The sequence below is a fragment of the Triturus cristatus genome, chromosome 3_2, assembly GCF_964204655.1.
Source record: "Triturus cristatus chromosome 3_2, aTriCri1.1, whole genome shotgun sequence".
Lineage (NCBI taxonomy): Eukaryota > Metazoa > Chordata > Amphibia > Caudata > Salamandridae > Triturus > Triturus cristatus.
In genome coordinates, this window is record NC_140584.1 from 286753964 (window position 1) to 286768955 (window position 14992).

Below are 14992 nucleotides of genomic sequence, written 5' to 3' on the forward strand. Positions count from 1 at the left end.
CCGTCTCTCAGATGCTGGGTCTACTGCCGTCTCTCAGATGCTGGGTCTACTGCCGTCTCTCAGATGCTGGGTCTTCTGCCGTCTCTCAGATGCAGGGTCTACTGCCGTCTCTCAGATGCAGGGTATACTGCCGTCTCTCAGATGCTAGGTCTACTGCCGTTTCTCAGATGCTGGACACAGATATGTTATTTACTGCCGTCTCTCAGATGCTGGGTCTTCTGCCGTCTCTCAGATGCAGGGTCTTCTGCCGTCTCTCAGATGCAGGGTCTACTGCCATATCTCAGATGCAGGGTCTTACGCTGTGTCTCAGATGCTGGGTCTACTGCCGTCTCTCAGATGCTGGATACAGATATGTTATCTACTGCCATCTCACAGATGCTGGGTTTACTGCCGTCTCTCAGATGCAGGGTCTACTGCCATCTCTCAGATGCTGGGTCTACTGCCGTCTCTCAGATGCTGGGTCTACTGGATAATTCACCAGCCTTTCCCCATCTAATTTTAGCATAATTCCCTGTATGTAGTCTAATAAGTTCATTAAGTAGTTCACCTGGGACAGCTAACTTCTTTAATGTGGACCACAGCAACTTGCGGGGAACGAGGTCGAAGGTGGCCCTTAAATCCATAAACGCCACGTAGAGGCTACCCCTCCTGATATTTATATATTTCCAGCAAATGCACATAAATCTAAACACCTGATCAACTGTACTGATTTTTTTTATCTAAAACCTGCTTGGTATTTGGTCAGTATCTTTGTCTCCTCAATCCAATCTAAAATCCTGTTAAAATATGTCTTGCAAGAAATGCGCATGCGCGGGCGTCCACGCATGCGCATTTGTCACAAGAAGTTGAAAATGAGGAAGAGGGAGCCCCGGAGACGCTGCGCTTCAGGTAAGTCTCTTTACTTTTATTTATTTAACATGCAGGGTATTAATTTAAAAGGAGGGTGGGCGGGAGGCGGGCGGCGGGCGGCAGCAGCTACGCTTCGCCCTGGCGTGTGCGTAGCGCTGCCTGCTTCACCTACTTCAAAAACTGCGAAGCAGGCAGAGCTACGTACACTACGTGGGCGAAGCGTAGTGCTACGCCCAGGGTTAGTAATGAGACAGGATTCTACACCGAGGAACAGGTAACCAAGCTACCGCGCGCTAGTGCTGTTTCACAGTATTGGCTGCAACGCGATGAGAGTGAGTCAGAAGAGAGTTATTGACGGTGCCGAGGAGAGGAAGAGGAGTGCGTACTTGGCGCAACTCTAGAGGTAGACCAGACAGGCCATTTTGTGGATGGAAAGGTAAATGATGAAAATATTACTTTCCTAGTAGATACTGATGCTACTCGATCAACTGTTAGATCAGCTGACATCAAAAATCTTCCTCTCTCGGATGACACAATCCAAGTAGTTGGAGTCTCCAATCGACAGATAAAAACGTATCTTTCTGAGCCTGTTAAAATTAAAATAGGGAAATTCACCGATATGCATCGCTTTGTTGTTTGCGATACCTGCCCTGTAAATTTGTTAGGGAGGGATTTGTTGTGTAAGATGAACTGCACGATTTTCTGTACTCCAGATGGCATAGCTTTTGAAACTCCTGATGAGGATGTACTGTATAAAATTACCATGGCCAATATAGAACCCGCAGTTACTGAGGCATTCGTTGTATTTAACCCAGAAGAATTGCCTCTGGAATTGAAGAAAACAGTGAAACCCGAGGTATGGGATTTCACTGGAGAAGATATGGGATTGATGAAAAAGGTAGACCCTGTGAAGATAACTGTAAAGGAAGGAATAAGTTACCTGAATATTCCCCAATATAAGTTGACACCAGAAATAATTGCCGGAGTGACTCCTATAATAGACAAAATGATTGAACAGGGAATTTTGAAAGATGAGTAGTCCATGTAATTCACCAATAATGAGTTTGAAAAAACCTAACGGAACCTTCAGGATAGTACAAGACTTGAGAAAAATAAATAAAATTGTTGTACCGTGTTGTCCCATTGTACCAAATCCTTCAGTGATCCTATATCAGATTCCCTATGATGCAGAATGGTACACGGTCATTGACCTGTGTCACGCTTTCTTCTCCATCCCATTGCACCCTGACAGCCAACAGATTTTTGCGTTCCAGCTCGGCGAACGTACTTTGGCATGGTGCCGAATCCCACAGGGGTATACAGAAAGTCCATCGATATTTAATCAGATCCTAAAAAAATCCCTGGAAGATTTAAAAATGCCCAAAAGTTCAGTACTAGTGCAATACATCGATGACGTACTGGTGGCATCGAGAACCCGAGAAGCCTGTGTGGTAGATACAGTTGCATTACTGAATCATTTGGCGGAAGGAGGACTTAAAGTATCCCCATCGAAATTACAATTTTGCAAAAAGGAAGTACAATATTTAGGCCATAAAATTGAGAAAGGTCTGAGTAAAGTGACTGCAGACAGGATCAGAATAATAAAGGGAATGAGAGCACCAATGACTTAAAGAGAAGTGAGAATGTTTCTTGGAATGGTTGGATACTGTCGTCATTGGATCAGCAACTTTTCACTGATTGCAAAACCTCTGGTACGCTTGACGAAGAGTGATGTGAAAGACCCCCTTGAATTGAACAAAGAAGAATTGAAGGCTTTTAAACAATTGAATGACAGATTGTGTGAGGCTCTTGGAATGCCTAACTATGAAAAAGAGTTTGAGCTCTATTGCAGTGAGAGAGATGGATGTGCACTTTCTGTGTTAGTACAGAAGCATGGGAAATTAAGACGACCAATTGCATATTTCTCAGCTGTGTTCGATCCTGTAGCCATAGCGTTGCCTGGTTGTTTGAAAGCAGTGGCTGCTACCTGTAAGAGTTTGGAACAGAGTGAAGGAATTGTGATGGGATACCCTGTGAGAGTGTTTGTACCCCATGACGTTGCGATCCTTTTAACAAGGAGCCGCACTCAGTTTATGACGCATAGTCGTCTCACTAAATATGAGAAAGTCATTTTGGATGCTACGAATGTTAGCCTTGTGAGGTGTCTCAATGTGAACGCCTCAACATTGCTACCTGATGCTGTAAATGTGGAAGTGAAGGATGACGCAGATCATGATTGCCTGGAGGTGCTTGACTTTTGCACCAAGCCGCGTCCAGACATAAAAGATGTACCTTTGAAAGAAAGTGACTATGTGATGTTTGTGGATGGGTCATGCCTGAGAACTGAAGAAGGAATTTTGAGTGCAGCGTACTCAGTATGTACTGTAGCGGCTGTATTGGAAGCGTCATATCTGAAAGGAGTGAGATCGGCAAAGGTTGCTGAATTGTTTGCGTTGACAAGAGCATGTAAATTGGGAAAGCATCTGAGAGTCACTGTGATTACGGATAGTCAGTATGGATTTGGAGTTGTGCATGATTTTGGGCAGATTTGGTCCCAAAGAGGGTTCTTGACATCGAGTGGAACTCCTATAAGGAATGCGGAAGTGGTTGGCAAGTTGCTTGAGGCGATACAGCTGCCTAAGCAATTGGCGGTAGTAAAATGCGCAGCCCACTCGAAGGGTGCTGATTACGTATCGGCGGGTAACGGATTCGCAAATGACATAGCGCAATATTGTGCGAGCAGCCAAAATTCAGTCAACAGGAATCGGGAAAAGGAAATGAACTCATGTCCCTTACTTTTTACTAACACTATGAGTACTTGGGAGGAAGTGAGGCAGTTACAGGAAGAGGCAAGAGAAGAAGAAAAGGAACAGTGGATTAAATCAGGATGTGCACCACGAGAGGCAGACAGAGTTTGGGTTTACCGGGATGGAAGACCAGTAATGCCTGATAGCATCATCTCTACCATGGCACGGATGTACCCTGGACAAGCACATGTGGTTAGAGATGCTATGATTAGACTTTTCAAGCAGACATGGTATAATGCCAAGTTTCGGCTGGAAGGTGAGAGCCTTTGTCAAAGATGTCTAATATGTCAGCAATACAATCCAGGAAAGAAACCAGTGGTGAGTCTGGGAACGATAGGACGGGAGGGAGGTCCTTTCACCAGAATGCAGATTGATTTTATTGAAATGCCCCCATGTAATCGGCTTAGATATGTTCTAGCAGTTGTTTGTCTGTTTTCACGCTGGGTGGAAGCGTACCCGACCAGAAGGAGTGATGGGGTTACAGTAGCGAAACTCCTACTGAGCATTTTGAGAATGAAATCATAAAATTGATTTGTGAAGCATTGAATGTACAACAGACACTGCATTGTGCCTACCGTCCAGAGGCTTCTGGAGTAGTGGAACAGATGAATGGCACCATTAAAAACCGATTGGGAAAAATGTGTTTGGCCACAGGTTTAAAATGGCCTGATGTCTTGCCTCTAGTGCTCATGACTATTAAATTGATTCCTGATAGGAATACTGGACTGAGTCCCCATGAGATTGTTATGGGTAGAGCGATGAGACAAGTTTTCATTCCTGTCAACAAACTACTGCCTATATCTGATGACTTCGTGTTGGATTACTGCAAGGGGTTGGCTGATTCCGTTCATTCTGTGTTTCATCAGGTTGTATCGGATGCAACCACCCTTGAAAAGAAGCCAGCTCATGATTTGAGTCCAGGAGACTGGGTGAGGATCAAAGTGCATAGAAGGAGAAATTGTCTGGTCCCACGTTGGGGAAAACCACGTAAAGTGATTTTGACCACGACAACGGCTGTGAAATGTGCCAGAGTAAAGAATTGGATTCATCGGAGTCATACTCTCTGGATCCCTAGTCCTGTAAATAAACCTGAGGAAGAATACTTGGGAGAGTCAGATACCAATTCTGAGTCAGAATCAGAAGAAACCAGAACAAGACAAGCTCCGAGAAGAGTAGAGTTGGAACCAAGTCAAGTTCCAGAACAAGAGAATTTGCCATTAAGGAGACGACCGGAAATTTCGAATACTAGCTCCGAATCAGATACTGAACAGGTGAGAGTACAGGAAAAAGTAAAGGAGAACATTGAGGAAACTGACAAGGAAATCCTTGATAAAGAAGCCCCACATGCAAGTACGAGAGAAATTCCACCTGAGGTCATAGAACTAGAAGATGAGGAATTAGATACAGAGAGTGAGGGTAAGATTGTTGCGGAAGACCCCCGAGGAGGTGTAGGGACTGCACACATCCAGGTAGAAAAAGGGACAGTAAGTCTGCAGGAAGATTGCGTGGAAGAAACACGAGGAGGGACGATTGTAGATCGGGAACAGGAAGTCCGGAAAGAAAAATCCAAAGAAGGTAAAGGTCGAATCGAGACCGAATCTGAAGAAAGTGAAGAAGAAGCACAAGAAGGATGAGTCTTGAGGAAGAGAGCTTGGAAAACCGAGTGAGGTGAGAAGGGAACTAGGTTGAAAAGGCCAGCAAAAGAGGAAATTTGGCCAAACAAAATAAAAAGACTGAGGTATCGATTGACAAGAGTGAAGTGATCTAAAGCAGAACAAGTGAATGAGGTGTCTGGTCAAGAAAAATCAGAAGACCTTGATCCGGCACACTTGAAGAAAGAGAAGCGAATTAAGAAACCCAACCAGAAGTATAATTCAACGGAATGGACGTGTGTGGCACTCTAGGTGTGACTGTACCGGAAGTGGTTGAAGAGGAAGAAGATTCGGAAATCCTGAGATATATCTTGTCTGATATCGGAGAAGAGACGGATGTTCAGGAAGTTCTGAATCAAGATTGTGAAAACAAGGTAAAAGATGATCAAATGCCAGACTGAAGCGACAAGAAGAAGTTGCAAAGAGATTGAATTACCGGATAAGACATATAACCGAAAAGGAACCAAGTAGGCACTTAGAGCCTTGGGTTTAGACAAAAAGCTAGTTGTGAATAAAAGAGGCTAAGTCAAAAGACACTGATCATTTCCGAAATGGCAAACACAGAAGGTAGAAAACCTACATGGGTGTTCCTTCGAAGATGGTGCAAGGTGTGTTGTTGTTGTACAGGATTACTAATGCTTCTATGGAGTATATTAGCTATAATAATTTCATTTAGGATAATGTTCGAAAGGATAGAGAGTCATATTGAGAATAAGACTAATGTAGAGAAGGGTCATTATACTCATACAACTAGATTGATAGATAGAACTGACTTACATAAGGATAGATCTATAACAGATTTTTCTAATAACGTTTTTTAAAATTATTGTATGAATATGTAAAGACTATGGATGTTAGAGATTGTTATGTTTGCATGCAGTTACCTGCATCAGTGTCAGAAGGTGTTACCTATCACCACCTTCCTGTGACATATGGAATAACATGTAGTGTATTTGCGAGTTTGTTTTATAAAACAGGGAAATTAGACTATTATTATTCCGATGTAGATAATATTTTTTCACAAGTACCTGTAGTTCCTGAACTAAATAAGATAAAACCTGGTAAAGTTTTAGGTGAATATTTCTTAGAAACTAGAGAATTAACTTTAGAGGAAGTGTTTAAGAATAATCTTACTTGTAGTCTGAGAAAAGAAGAGAAGACCTTCTTGGACATGGTTGAAGAGAGGAGAATTAAGATGCAAAGAAAGATACCTGAGGGAAAAGGAGAGACGACAGTCTGGGACGTTGAAAGGGAAAAACATTTGAAGGGAGAAACCAGTCCGGCTATGGCTTTAGATTGGCCTCAGAGAGGGAAATTGTGTATCAGAAGAAATGAAACTGTGTATGATAATTATTTTATAGTTGTGAGTGAATGCCGTGATAGATATAGAATCATGGGAGGATGGGGATTTAAAGGAGCAAACGATCCGGTATTCCCTGGATTATATTTCATCTGTGGGAACAAAGCTTATTATCGGTTGCCGGACCATTGGTATGGCACATGTTACCTAGGCCTGGTCTTCCCAAAGATATTTCACATGAGAAGGAGAAAAGGTGGTGTGCACGAGATGGGTAGGCAACTAACACGTAGAAGGAGAGAAAGTTGGTCAGAAATTGTGGGGGATATTTTTGGAGCACTGATACCAGCAGTTGGAATATCTCTGAATGCGCACAAAATTAGAAAATTGTCTACAGTAGTGGATCGCTTATCGACAAGCACTGCTGGAGGATTCTTACTGGTAAATACCGAAATGGTTGCCATGAGAGCCATGGTGATGCAAAATCGACTTGCCCTTGTGAAGGATAAAAATCATTTGTTCTGTTTATTTGCACCATGTAATGTTAGCACAATGTATCTATGATGGTGTTCTGATCATATAAACACGAGATATGCTTTGAAAGAAGCGTTATTTCTTTCCTTTCCGTATTGCACGACAAAAGGGCCGAAAACCATACCGCGGCCACCTTGGTTTAGGATATGCCGCGTCTCTGATCACGTGGTTTCCTGTGCCCACCGTCTCCATGATTTCGTTCATACCAGCCCAGAGACAGGTTAGTTGTATTTACGGCCGAGGCCCAAGGTCACATCTGCTGTAGGGAGTATCAAGCAGAATTCCTTCAGGCCCTGGGACGAAAAGGGAGTCACCCTGCCGACCTCCTCTGTATAGATAGCAACCCCTTTGTGGAAGACTGAAACCGAACACTGTATGAGCTCATTCAGGAGTCCATGGACTAACGGGTATTTTTCCACTTGTAAGGCTTTGTATGCTGAAACCGTTATGTATATAAGTGTGGTTTTGTCAAGGAGCCAGCAGTCCTCCTCGGCGCACCTGATGGGTGAGGATCGATGAGGCTCCTCTATGTAGAGTTTTGCTTTGGCCAATAAAAGCTTGAACCTTCTACGTTGCCAACTGACTATTATTTGGAAAGATATTGCGGGTCACTGGTAAGTGTGGCCCTTGGGATTTTTGTTTAAGTACTTCACTTGATATTATTTGGGCAAAAGAGGGAGGAGTCTGTGGAATGCTGAAGGTGCAACATTGTTGTACTTACATTCCTGACGAGAGTCAAGATTTGAAGAAATATATTAAGAATATAACAGACTTGCATGAGGAAATTGTTTCACTGGAGGTTGAAAGTGTTTGGGAAAAGATTGGTAAAGGGTTTTCTACTATAAAAAGCTTCTTAATCAAAATAGGTAGTTCCTTTGTAGGTAAGATTCTAATGCCAGTGACTTTTTTTTTGTTTAGAATTTTTTTATTGAGAGTTTTATTTTCCATGGTACAGCATTATGCATTGACAAGTTAGACGTTACGTCAGGTGTCCACAGGCAGTCAGATGATATTAACACATTATGTAACATCCATCCCATTATACATCACACATGACAAGCAAGAAACATCACATTGTACCTAGGTATTACTCTTCCAGTAATCTAGTGTGGGATGTAGTGGGCTGGCTAATGCCGGGTGCCTGCATCAGTGGGTTTCCACAATGGTGCTGGTTGATGTGGAGACTCCCCTCCATTCTGGTGTCCCTCTTTGCTTACTGCCCATGCGTGTGTTCCCAATGTGTAAGCACCTACTCTCCGGTGCCAAAGGGTAAACATGAAACTGTTGGTAGGGGTGGGAGGGGGTTAGGAGGAACCTGGGGAGTTTACAGAGAAAGGTTTGATGTGATAGGTATGTGCTATGTGGTGGGTACCAGTACGTCCGCGAGGTGCTTACGGAGTCAGAGTCTGGAGGAGAGGGAGATCTACAGGGGGGTTGTATTTCCCAGCAGTAGTCAGGGTGCTAGTCTAGTAGGTTCCCAATGTGTGATCGGTCTGTCATGTGGTGCAGCTATTGCGCCGTGGTATGTGCTGACGCTATCGGGGACAGGGGTGGAGTTTGGGACTGGGCTGGTGTGTCCCCGGGTGAATCGTCTTGTGGTGTCTCTTGCGTGAACTGAAACAGTAGTTCTGCCCATTCCATGGAGATGGGATGTTTTCGAATCCCCTTCACCTCCTCGTCTCTCAACATGGATTCTTCCGCTGCCCCCCATTTTTTTACCCCCTCGATCCAGGCTGACTCTGGAGGCCCTGCCGGTGCCCTCCAGTACATGGCTATCCCCCGTTTTGCCAGGAGTAGGGCTAGGGACGTAAATCTACACTGCACCTTTTTGTCTTCTGCCTGCGCTAGACCCCTAGGGCACATGCCTCCCATGAGGTAATGTGCATGAGGTGGATCGTCGCCGCTAGAACCCGATGTATTCTGCCCCAATATGGCTGAAGCACGGGACAGTCCCAGAACATATGTTTGAAGTTTGCTTCGGGTGTTTGGCATCTTGGGCACGCAAACTGCGTGTCCGGGTAAAATCGCTGGAGCTTATGCGGTGTTAAGTATGCGCGGTGTAGAATATTGAATTGTATGTTTTTAAATCGTGCATTCCGCGAGACTTTCTTTGGGTACTCTAAGGCTTTTTCCCATTCTTGGTCATTGAGAACTCGCCCTATCTCGTCCTCCCATTTCTGGCATAAGGTCTGTAGAGGGACCGTGATCAGTTCCCTTATTGCTTTATAGTGCCAGGTAACTAAGTGTCTGCCTCTGCCCATACAGAGGATTGTATGTAGCACTGGGTGCATCGGTGGTTCCTCAGTAAGATCCCAATATTGCCGTGCGCTGTCTACTAGCCGTCTGTGCACCAGGAATTGCCCGGGGGAAGATCAAAGCTATCCCGCATTTGGGCATAAGTTTTCAGTTGCCCGTCCTCAAACAGAGCCTCTATCTCCGTCAACTCGTGCTCCGTCCATATCCGGAGGGTTCCAGGCGTGTAATAGTTCTCCTTCTGTGGGAATCCCACTAATGGGAGCAATGGGGAGTATAGGGGTATACCCCTTGACATTCGGTGTATGCGCATCATGCATTTGCGGGCAATCGCCACTTGTAAGGGATGTGTTCTCGATGGCATGGTTCCTGGCATCAGCAGTCTCCGGATGGCCGGGAGAGGTATCCTACCGTCGTTAGTAAATGTCTCCTATTTGGCGCTCTGCCATCCAATGGGACAGCCACTGAATCTGAGCCGCCAGAAAATAGGCCTCAAAGGAGGGGGCCCCCAGACCCCCCTGCCTTATAGGCAAGTAGAGGGTTCGTAAGGCTACTCTATGTCTACCGTCCCCCCATATCAACGTCGTAAGTAATGTGTCTAGTTCTTGAAAAAAGGAGCGAGGCGGTATCACCGGGAGATTGGTAAAGGCGTAGAGCAGTCTGGGCACCATTATCATCTTTGCTAAGGCTACACGCCCTATGGGAGCCAAGGGAAGGGTCTTCCAGAAGGCCACTGCTGCTCGAAGTCCTGCTAATGTTTTGCGGTGGTTCCCCTCGTAGAGGTCTTCAGGCGAGTGATATAGTCTCACTCCTAGGTATCGGGGTGCCGTAGCACTCCAACTGAGTGTCTGGGGACCTATCGGTATCTTCGAGGGAGCAAGGTGGGGGCTGAGAGGAAAGATCGTCGATCTTCCCCAATTGACTTTAAGTCCGGAGACCTCTGCGAAGGTGTGTAGTATTGTCCATATTGGCGTGAGATCACTTGTGATATTCCGCACATAGATCGAAAGGTCATCGGCGTAGAACGATACGCAGTGAACCGTGCCCGCAATTGGGATACCCCAGGTGTCACCCTCCTGTCGCAGGCGAATGGCCAAAGGCTCCACTGCCAAGGCAAAAAGTAGGGGGGACAAGGGGCACCTCTGTCTCTTTCCCCGTTCCACCGCTAGTGGGGCCAAAATGTCCTTTCCTATCTTCACCCTAGTGGTAAGGCCCTTATAGAGCAGTTGCGTGTATGCCTTTAGGGTCGGGCCAACACCTATTTTTCGGAGGGTTGCGAATAAATAGGGGCACGTGAGTGTATCAAAGGCCTTTTCAAGGTCTAAAATGAGGCATGCGGCTTGTGGGAAGCGATCCCGTACTCTATCCTGTATATGGAAGAGTCTACGTATGTTCTGTAATACGTTGCGCCTGGGAAGAAAGCTATTTTGGTTTGGGTGGATCAATTGCGGGAGGACCTGGATGTAGCCGTCCACTAGTATTTTCCCTAGAATTTTACAATCCACATTAAGTAAAGATATGGACCTGTATGAGGACGGGAGTGTGGGATCTCTGTTTGGTTTGAGAAATGTTACCAGGGTAGATTCCCTGAGTGAGCTGGGAAGTTCGCCTCTCTTCAATGCATCGTCGTACATGGTCACGAGGCGTGGCGACAACTGCCCCAAATAAGCGGTATAGTACTCAAGGGGAAAGCCATCCATTCCCGGTGCTTTACGGCGTGCCAACGCCCTGATCGCATGAGTGACATCCGGAGAGGTTATCTTTGTGTCTAGTGCCTTTCCGTCCGCCGGTGGAATGCCGGGTATAGGAGTGGATTGGAGGAATTGGGTTGTCAGGTGTGATACCTGTGGCGGGGCGTGATAGATGCCTGTGTAATAGTCGTGAAAGATGCGTAGTATATCTACTTGTGATTGTTTAATGGTACCAGACTCGTCCTGTAATACTGTGATGGGTTGCATGTCCTTGTCTTGTTTTGCGAGCCAGGCGAGAAGTGTACCTGCCCTATTTCCCTCTCTATGTACCCGGGCAGCATACGCTCTAAAATTGTATTTGCGAAGGTCATTCATGGTTTCCGCATATGTTGTTTTTGCAGTCGCCACCTGTGCAGGGGTAGCCTCCCCCATATATAGTGTTTTCGTGAGGTCCACTACTCGCAGTTCCGCGGTTCGTAGTGACTGCTCTAGCACCTGCTGAACCCCTACTATGTGCTGAATACCGTGTCCCCTTGCCTCGACTTTGAAAGCATCCCATTCTACTGATCTGGATGAGGCTGTGTTCGCGTTTAGTTAAAAATATTCCTGGATGTGTTCGCTGTGTGTATGACAGAACGCCTGGTCTGTGAGGCATTCCCGGGGCAATTTCCACGAGGGCACCGGGGGATGCGGTGGCCTCCATCTAAGGATCACGGAGTGTGCATCATGGTCGGACAAAACTCTGCCTAGGTAGTCTTCTAATGCCAGTGACTTGTGTGGTAATACTAATATTAATTTTGAGACTAGGATGTGTATGTATAAAAAGAAGAAAGTTACAAAATAAAATTAAAAGAGAAGTTGCCAAGAAAAGAGAGTAAGAGACAAGGGAAAGAGAAATGGGAGATATAGAATTGGAAGAATGGAAAGAAAATATGTATAAGAAAACAAGAGAGGATGAGATGGGGGAAACAATTATGTGACGTAACAAAGTGTAAGAGAACTGAGAATTCATTTCCATAAATTTTAACTGAAATTTAGTGGGATTTGTGGTGATATTAAAAATCACCAAAGGGGGAATTGGTGAAGCAGGTAAAACGAAATTTTGTATACCTTCTCTATTTTGCATGAAAATACTAATTACATAATCATTCTAAATACTAACCTGTATTAATTGCTTGGAGTGTTACTACTAATCAACTTTACACCTTGATAAACACAAGATACACGGGGACTAAATGCTAATTGCATGGCTAATAATTCTAATGACTAACTGTGGTACGCATATTAACTGTAGAATGTGTTGGTATAGAAAATTGCACGATTTATGTTGCTTTTGTGATGGTTTGTGCTCCTGGTGTTGCGGAATGGTGAGTATTATTGCCTTAAATGTTGCTATAAGCTAGGAAAATACTAATATATATTGGGAGTAGTGTGGGTTTAAACATTAGAATCTTCATTTCCGTACATTAATTATTTTTTATGTTTGTTTTGCTTAAGTTGGCATTCGGGCCTACTAGGCTGCAATATTCAAAATGGAGTTCGGAAGTGGCCGCCGTCGTGTAAGCGCAATGCCTACTGCGCAGACTTGGATGGCTCTGAAGATCTCCAGGCGACCTCCAAAGTGGCCACCGTGTTCCTTGTCAAGGATAGGAACGTGGAGGATTGCCAGAACTCAGCTAATGTGAATGACAGAAAAGGACAATGAAGACCTGTATCCAGAGGACTACATGTTGTTACTTTGGAACTTTTCGCATGAGAACTGGACAAACTAAAGGATGACATATTCAATTCCCTGAGAACCAAGAAAAAACCAGGGAACCAAGTCCAATATTTCAATTTTTAGGGGTTTAGCCAATCAGGAGTCTTCTACTCCTGGAGATGTTGCGGATTATCTTAGAATTTCTTATATAAGGGGAACTTTAGAAGAAGGTGGAAAGAAGTGTAGAAGTGCGTTCCGAGTTTCCGCTGGTGATTGCTGGTGAGGAGAGTCAATTTGCTTGCTCGATTGCCTGCTCCTTGTGATACCTTTGGGACTGGGTCGTGCCGAGCGAAATAACTTTTCCCCGATTTATTGGGTCTTAGCCTGCACTTTGATTGGACGATTTCACCAGAAGGGATTTGATTCATGCAGGGCTGACAGGTTTCGGAAAATGGTGACCAATATCTGAATTTAGGTAAATATAATTGTTATGCAAATTTGTGACAAAATATTCATTGAACCCTGATTTGATTACATGCTGATTATGTCAACGAAAGAGAATTAATTAGATAAACTAAACAGTGATTAACAAAAATGAGTTTGTGATTCTTTTGATAAGGTAATTGATTAATCAAAGGTTCCGAAGCTTTAATGTGTTTAAGCTGGTTCTAAATCACCATCAACCAGTCCAACTAATTGGTTCATCGACCAAGTGGTGGAGTGCCTTGATGTTTTAAGTTAGTATTCTATAGGTGCAGATGCATATGGTGTATATAATGTAAAGAATGTTCTTCCTATAGGTAATAAGGTACCCCCACATGTCCAGAGCTTCTTTCCTCCTGTGCGCAGATTCGGAGTGAGACGTATGAGTGTTGGTGTTATGGGCCCCACCAATGGATGCGTGTGTGAATGAGTTAGTGTGATGACGGGTCTGTGACGCAGGGAGGATATGTAAATTTACCCTTTTCCGCTGGAGCAATAGCAAAGCCAGACAGGGAGGGTGGTGAACACAGACACCAGTAAGAGGATTTAGCCACCACCTCCAACATAGTCAATCACTAGGCAATACGTTAATCGGGTCAATCATGCCAACCACTATCCAGTAAGACTCTTCTCAAGAGAACAAGAAACTCCACTAAATACCATATCAACAGAGAACATCGAAGACGGCCAGATTCACAAGAGGCGCTGAGGCCATAGTAATGGTGGGAATGTGCTATAAAAACAAGCACTTAACACCATTGAACATGACCATGCGTGTAGGCCATTGCTAGAAGGCCTGACCTGGTGGGCTAGCCCAAGTGTCAATGTAATAGTAAACCGAACCGCAATAAAAATGTGCACCCTACAGAACGTGCGTTTTTAGAGGGGAAATTACTTCGCAAAGCGTGCAAGGGTGTTATGTTGTGTGTAGATGCTCACAGAACTGAAAGGACATACATCTGTTCTGCTGCATAATGGGTCTTTGTTTTGTTAGGTCTGGTGTCAGCCAAAACCTTTTACTTCTTCGAAAGTCAGATTATAATCTATTTACTTACAGTGGCTTTCAGTCAGCCCTCTTTATTCATTTGTGTTATTATGCCATTCACATTTGTCTTACCTCCACCTACAGCAGTGGATCAGCTCCCTTCAGCCATTGGGTTACCTTGATTGTAGTTTACCGCATAATGCCCTTTCACAAGGAGCACTTCCACGCACAGTGCCAGGAACTGCCATGGCAATGTCATGTGTGATTTTTGAGACCACAACATATTACTTTCAGCCAGCGTTATGTATTTGTTTTGGATTGACGAAGGCCCGGCAGCTTTCCCAGGGGCAACGTTATACAAAACAGTGACAGAAAAAGCATTGACAAAGCCAAAGTCTGGAGATCAAAGGCAAACCTATTTACTATTAGCTTTGCCAGTGCTTGTTTTGAACTTGAAATGTATCGTTCTGACATTGAAAATGTTGGTCGGTTGTCAGTTTTCACTGTATGTCGTCAGGGATGCAGATGTTCCACACAATGCCTCCCTCTAGTGGTGAATATCGGATATCACCGATACAAGGCCTGGGGAGACGGCAGATGTCACATGCAAGTTGGATTTAACGGTTTACTAGTGCACTTGGTTAAATACAGGCCCTAGAGTGCAAGGGAGTGAGATTTGAGGTGCCTGGCCCACACGCTATCCCCATAATAGAAGGAAGAGCAAGGCAGGGGCCGGCATCGG